This window comes from Nanorana parkeri, unplaced genomic scaffold (genome assembly GCF_000935625.1).
Source record: "Nanorana parkeri isolate BGI_ZX_2015 unplaced genomic scaffold, ASM93562v1 scaffold154, whole genome shotgun sequence".
NCBI classification, from domain to species: domain Eukaryota; kingdom Metazoa; phylum Chordata; class Amphibia; order Anura; family Dicroglossidae; genus Nanorana; species Nanorana parkeri.
In genome coordinates this window covers 1,353,520-1,360,880 of record NW_017306422.1, presented here as the reverse complement: position 1 = coordinate 1,360,880, position 7,361 = coordinate 1,353,520, and positions in this window count along the sequence as shown.

Genomic DNA, 7,361 nt, shown 5'->3' with positions numbered 1-7,361 from the left:
ATATATATATATATATATATATATATATATATATAAAAACACAAAATGGCCCTTTAGTTATACTTTTTGTTTCAGTAAGCCTATGTTTTGATGGTTCATCATATCATATTCATTACCAGAAATGACACTAAAGAAATGCAGGGTATGAAACTAAGAGAAAAAAGTTAATTCCCCAAACGTGTATGCGTTTGGCTTGCTAAGCAACGTTCGTGTTGGTTTAATGTCATTCTGTATGCTGGGTGCTGCACACCCACAGCCATCTTATTTACAGGAGTACAATGTTTTATGTTTCTGTTGGACAAACTGTGACAGTTTGTTGTTTAAATGATTTCCAGGTATTTTTATGTACCTTTCTCACAATAGTAAGGGCCCTATCACACCATAGTGTTGCATTATTGGGCACTGTACCTTGCCATTAATGCACACTACCCCGTAATGCATCTACCATGCATTACAGTGCAGGAGGTGCATTGGTTTAAAAAAAAACATGGAAATATACTGTAGGTTGTTTTGTTGCAATGTTCACAAGGTGCAGATATGAAAGATCTGCTGTATGCATCCTTTCATTGTTTCAGAAACTGCTGCTGCTATTTTTTGTTTGACCACTGTCATGAGTTGCTGCATGTCGTATTGGTGTTCTCTGACATGCCCTGCATGTATTAGGTATACATTTTGCCTCAACTTTTTGCTGGAGTGTAATTATGTGTTCCAAATCAGGAAATTCATTGGACGACTTCTGCTCCAATAATCTGTCATAGCTGTCAGCCAGCTTTCCACTTACATTTAAAAGTCAGCTGTGCACACTTTGGTGGGCAGATCTAGAAGCATACAATGTGGGTTAGAAAATAGAATGTTTGTGTAAATTGTTTTGCTGCTCGCAGGCTAGGATAAGGATACCCACAGTCAAGTCCTTCAACAAAGCAGAGTAGAGGAAAAGGGACCAGAAAGCTGCCTTGTTCCTGAGAGAGTATCATAGAGGACTAATGAGCAACCTTAGGTTATTACTGCTGTTATTTCAGGGGTTCTGCTGCTAGGGTAGTGAGGCATATTCAAGCTGAAACCCTTAGAGTGTCTGACTTCGGGACCGTTTTGGACTCAGGAATGGAAAAAGACATCCTAGAAACTTTGTCAATGGAGAGAATGTGGGATGAGAGGGAGGACTCTGGGGATGGAGAGGTCCCTTCTGCAACCATAGTGTGTGACCCAGTGTTTGAGGAGACACAGCACAGTACTGCCTTGGCTGTTTCTGATTTGTCTTTACCCCCAGAGAAGATTAATTCAAAGGGGAAGTCTGCAAGTCCACAATCTGATTCACCCCCGCAGTCTATTACTTGCAGAGGTTCAGAAACAGGCTGCTCATCTGTTTGAGCAGAAGTCTCCCACCTCCTTCATGTTGCAAGACTGTGTAAATCCCAATGAGTTTTGGATTGCTTGATCAGAAAAATGTGGTCAAAAGTGTGTCTAAGGAGTATAGGCTGTATTATGCCTATGTACTAGACAATGTGATGCGGGAGGTCGGATTGAGGAGAGATGATTGGATTAACTCTACAAAATGGGACTATTTGGAACTACCAAAGCCCTATTGTTCCAAGGATCTGGCCTCTACTTATGGTGACAAGTTCCATAACTGCCTAGTGACCTACCCTGATTATCCTTTGTCAGCCTGGATATCATGATGCAGTATACAGTTTTACAACAAAAATGGCTTATGCTAGCGTGTGTTGATGTCATGGCATATACCCTAGGAAGCACATTGATTAAGCTGGCATCACAGATGTGATATTGCTTTTGGAAGTCATCCTGATGTTGCCCTCATGATCTGTTCACAGAAAGGGAATATATTGTGGGGGCAAGAAACTAATGGTAGTTTGGAAGGAGAGCAGAAATCTCACCCTCCGTTTCCTCTATGTGGGCGGTACTTAATAGTTTCCTTGCTTGGCTAGAGTCTTCTATAGATATTAAAATCCCCCCTAGTACGCAAACATGTGTAAGTAAAAACATGATTGGCCAGGATCAAGGACTAGGTAGACAATTGTTTGTTGTTCTTCTTTTGACTTACAATAAGTTGTACCTTAATTCTAATGCTTGTTTTTTAATGACACTATTTTGTGTTGTGTACCCTGTCCATTTTAATTTGCTAGAGAATAGGGCAATGTAAATCTGGCCAAACCCAAGTTCAACTTCAGCAAGCCCCATTTTATTACACTTTTTGGTTCACTGAGCCTGTACTTCACATGCTCTGCAGTTCATCGAACCCGAACTGAGAAAAGACCCTATTGACGTCTGTAGTAGGTAAACGTTGTAATTCAGTTTTGGACATTTTTGGAGATAATAGACAAGCTATTGTCAAATGGGCATAGTGAGCAGGTGCAGTACTATAGTTCACATGTACATGCCAAACAAATATTTAACAAAGACCATTCAGAGAGGAGAGGGCCTTTTCATGCAGCTTTAAGGTCAACATTTGAAGTGACATTTGAAATACAGAATTACTACATGTTCAAGCAGGCTCTATCCAGGATTTCAGCCTGGGTACCTTGGCAAGGGAGGACAGTAAGTATGTGTCATCAACTTCCTGTATCACTTCAGGTCACATGCCTGTCATCATTGGGAGGGTACCTTCCAAGGGGGGGATGGCTAGGCCTCCACCTCCTTACAAGGCTCCTTATTCCATGGTTGATGTGAGAAGGGCCTCATCCCTTTAGGGGACATGATGTGAGGGTTTGTGGGGGAAACTTATCAGAATGTGGATGTTCCCTTTAGAACAAGAGTACCCCCAGATATCTGGACCCACAACCAGGAAAATGATTATGGGCTATATTCTTACCTTTTTATTACTCATTTCCATAAAAAGTTTAAATTGATTGAACACACAAGCAGTTTTACAAGTTCCCTCTAGCATCAATCACATCATCCAGAAATGTCATTCATGTTGCTATACAATAATCTGTGCCTGAGCCACTCCCCCCATCGCTAAATGACAGATTCCTGGCACTACGAGAATGTAAGCACAGCATGGGCAATGCTATGTGATGTGATGTCATTCACCATAATCGGTCTCATAAACGTCTATGGGGTTCAATTTCAGCGTGTGAACATAGATGTGTTAATTACTGGTTAAAGCAAAGCCCAGTCACATGACCTATAAAAGTCATTTAACGAACTGCCCACCAATTATGGAGTGTGCTTTATTCTACCATTAAGAGATAGGTTGTGCAAGGGCATATGTCAAAACCAGTCCCTTTAAACTTCTTTGTAGGCTTTCATATTTAAAATAGCTTGTGTCTCGCCACCAGTGGTTCTGTGCACATGCAGGTTCTCGTTGGACTGACTAGTTGTTTTTCAGACATGGCAGTTGTGGTAAATCAGTCTCAGTGTATTTTGTAAGTCACTACTCTATTTTCCATTTTTTGTTTTATGCAAATTTATCACGAAATGTGTATTTGATTTTTTTTATAGCTCAACTGCACTTTATATTTTAATTTGGATAAAATCACAGCAATATGCTTATTATCCTTTTCTAGAATGTTTTTTGCTACTCTGTGTCAATTGTTCTGTAACCCATATAGCAGCTTGAGAGGTTTCCTCATCTCTCTCTGAAGTACAAGTGTTTCTTTATTAAGCGAAACAGACGTGTGTGCTGCAGTGTTTGTACTGCAAATCTTAAGAGCAAAAGGAAATAAATCAAAAGCAGTTTTTGCAAATTCCTTCTCATGTATACTAATGTGTGATGGACAGAGTTAAGTAACACATTAAAAACAAGTTAGTAATCCAGAACTGTTAACCCTAAAGTGTATGCCTAGGCAAAGTAAAAAAAAACATATTCAGTGCATCTGTACAATGCATATACATTTACATGTTTTAGCACTTTAAAAATGCTGAGAGCACAGATTAAGTGCCTGATGCTCCTTACAGTTAGCCAGTGAGCTCAACTGTTGTGGCCAGACAGCACTGCCTCTGCTGTGTAGAAGACCCAACCTGTAAGACCTACCTGTAATCTTCTCCTGGACTACAGAAATCTGCCTATCCTTGGTCCCCTTTGTACCTTTCTACATGCATACATGGGGTTTTCCAGCACTGTGATTCTTAAGAGCCTGTCCACACACTGTGTGTAGAGAAAGGTCTCTTGGGAAATGTCATTTTGGGACTTGTCTACGTCAATAGGAACTGAGCACTGTCCTTGCAAGACAACATCACAGGGAGTAATACAATTGCTCTCTTGCTACAGGAACAAGGTAAAAGCAAAAATGAATTGTGGGTTGTGCCCTAGAAGGGGAGATTGAGAATAGGGGGTAGGTTTGGTGCATGCTTGTACAAATCTGCTAGCTTCTGGAAAAAGATACATGCACAGTTTGAGTAACAGTTTTACTTTCAAATGCAAGGTTACTGGATTACTGACCTCATCCTCCAAGTAAAACTTTAAATGTGGCCTTCATTTAAAAAAACCCGAAGTGTACTTATACCCTAAGAACACATTGCCGGCTTCAACTGGGTCTGATTACAGTGCTACAGCTTTGGTAAGATAGTTTTTGCAGAATGGGCTTAGGAAAGTCATGTTCAGCCACAACCAACATATTAGGGGCTTTGGTTTAATATTGAGCCTTTCCATTGGCACAGAACTGGTGCCAGGGGGAGCCTTCACTCTGGAAATAATGGGAGGAGGCATTTGAAAGCTTTTACTCACATTTCCACATCTGTTACTTTTAGTCTATTTAATATTGTCCATATTTTAATTCCAGGGTATTAATATAAACAATGAATTAGTTTAAGACTACATATCCATTCTAGCAGAAGATATGGTTGCTTGGATTATTACTAGAACAAATGTAGGTTGTTTTCTGCAATAACATTTGCACATATATGCAGTTGACCAGTTTTCTTTAAAAAAAACAAAGGAACATTTATTCTGTAGGGACATTCTGTCTTCTCCTACTGTTGCTATGGACTGTTCTGTGATTAAAATAGAAGGTACTTTTCTAATCTTGTATAGAAACCTGACACAGGCAGACACGGCTATCAGTGCACTTTGTATTATAAAAAAACTTAATTCACTTAACAGGGAAGCTATTAATGACTGCAGGTAATGAGTGTTCGATTATTTCTTAGCAGGGAAGTATATCGTGTTCTGCATCTGTGTTCTCATTAGCTTGCTTCCATAGTTTTACACCTCATTTTACATCATCTTGTATGTGCTGTAGGGTTTGCCAGTATTCCGTGTTCCAGGCATATATTTGTATTGTACCTGTGTTTCAGAAAAGCATTATTCCTTTAATAATGGAATGTATTTTAATCTCTGAAAACAGTATGCTGCCTTGTGTCCCAGGACCCAATAATGTAATACCAAGTGCACTCTGTGCTAATGTTTCTGTCCATGTCTGCTAGGTCCAACCGCGGTTGCCAAATTTCAGCCAAATTGGGTAGACACTAATAAACGCCAGTTTTAAGCATTCTTACATAATATTTAATTAAAGCATACTATAGAATTATTAGCTGGTAGATTTTTATGGCAGAATAAACTCTGTATGTCTCTTTCCCTTCTTGCTTTAATTTTTTCTAGTAGTAGTAGAGTCTTCTATCGAGAAGTGCTTGGACATCTTTTCTCAAAGTAAATTACTCCAATAATACTTCTAAGTGCTAAACTCTAGCTATAAAAGCTAACCCTTTACAATAGCCATTACTACTAAATGGTGTCAAGAAAAATAATTGTATTGTGTGATGTCTTAGTAAGGAACATGAGGAAGGTTATTAACTTAAGTTAGTAAAAACTATCACTTAAACTTTCTGTAACCTGTTCTTCATTAATTGTACACTGATTGCTGAGCAAGTACAGTGCATGGTCCCGGCATTAGTAAGATGGTGGAAGTAAAATCCCAGTAGAGATAGCTGGGTGTCGGGACAATGTCATTTCCATGTACATACGCAAGAGTTATATCATTAGTGACTGACAGCAGCTGAATATAAACAAAAACATCAACACCCAGGGGAAGACAAGAAGAAGGCAAATGCTGCATCAGAGCAAAGGGGGGAAGTGCGGATCTCACACCTATGAATGCAGTGCATACCAATGCATTACGGCAAGAACTCTGGTGACACTATGCTAATACAGTTCCGTTTAAATATATTTTGTCCACGTTGATAAAAAAGCCTTTTTAACGCTCTCCATTTAAGAAGAAAACGCACCTTTGCTCATGGAAAAGATTATTGGTTTGGGGATGGTAAAGATGGCTGAAGCTAAGCATATAAAGTTGTAATTAGGGATGAGGATATGGACCCTGGTTCAGTGATGGATCCGTGAAGCCAGTGTAAAGTCTGCAATCCCTAACTTAGCACCAGACCCCAGTGAATTATAAGGGAGGTGATATTATTATTTTTCATTTCCACTTTCAAAGCTAATAGGCAAGTTGTTGTTGAACAAAGGGCATGGAGAGCTGGGCACTGCCATGGGCAACATGTCAAAACATTGTTAAAAAATACCATTCAGCATGGAGAGGATCTTTTCATCAGAACAAGAGAGACAAGTGTCAGGACTAGAGCATTACATGACTGCGGCTTTAGGTGAGTAAAAAGGACATTTAGATATTTTTTTGTCATGCCAGTAATCAGTTATAGAAGTGGGGGGTTATTATTTGCCTGGAGATGGGCTGGGATACATGTGGTGTTATATAACAGTAGTCCATTAAAACAAAAACAAAAAACAGTGTGAACTTCCCCTTAACATTTTACCAAGACCCTTATTCAGGCATGCAGCTTGGTTGGCCAGGAAAGGGAGGGTGTCAAGTGTGTGCCACCCCTCCTTGTACCAGAAATAAAAAAATAAAAAGTTACTAATGTCCACCGATGTAATTTAATCATCAGTCACCACGTGCAGCAATGTAAATCCATCATCAGTCACGATGACCTGCTGCCTGAAGATATTTTCCCTGCCACACTCCCTAAATGACAGATCCCTGGCAATACAGTGGTGTAAATATAAACGCAGTGCAGGGGATCCTGGGTGACATCACTTACCACATTTGGTCATGACAAAAATATCTGCAAAAAAGCAGTTTAACCTAAAATAGAGGCCCTCACAACATACAAGCCCAATTCCAAAAAAGTTGGGGGCCATGTAAAAATCTACATAAAAACAGAATGCAATGATTTGCAAATCTCATTTCATTTACAAAACCAACATCCACATTATTGCATGAGGAAGCAATATAATTTACATCCATCAGCAATCTCTTATAATTGATTACTTATTAATATTCTCATTCCAATACCTCTATTCACATCTATTTTTAAAATACTATCATAACCAACCTCATCATTCATTCCCCCCCCCTCCCCTTTCATCTCCATTTTCCCTTTCTCCCACTCAC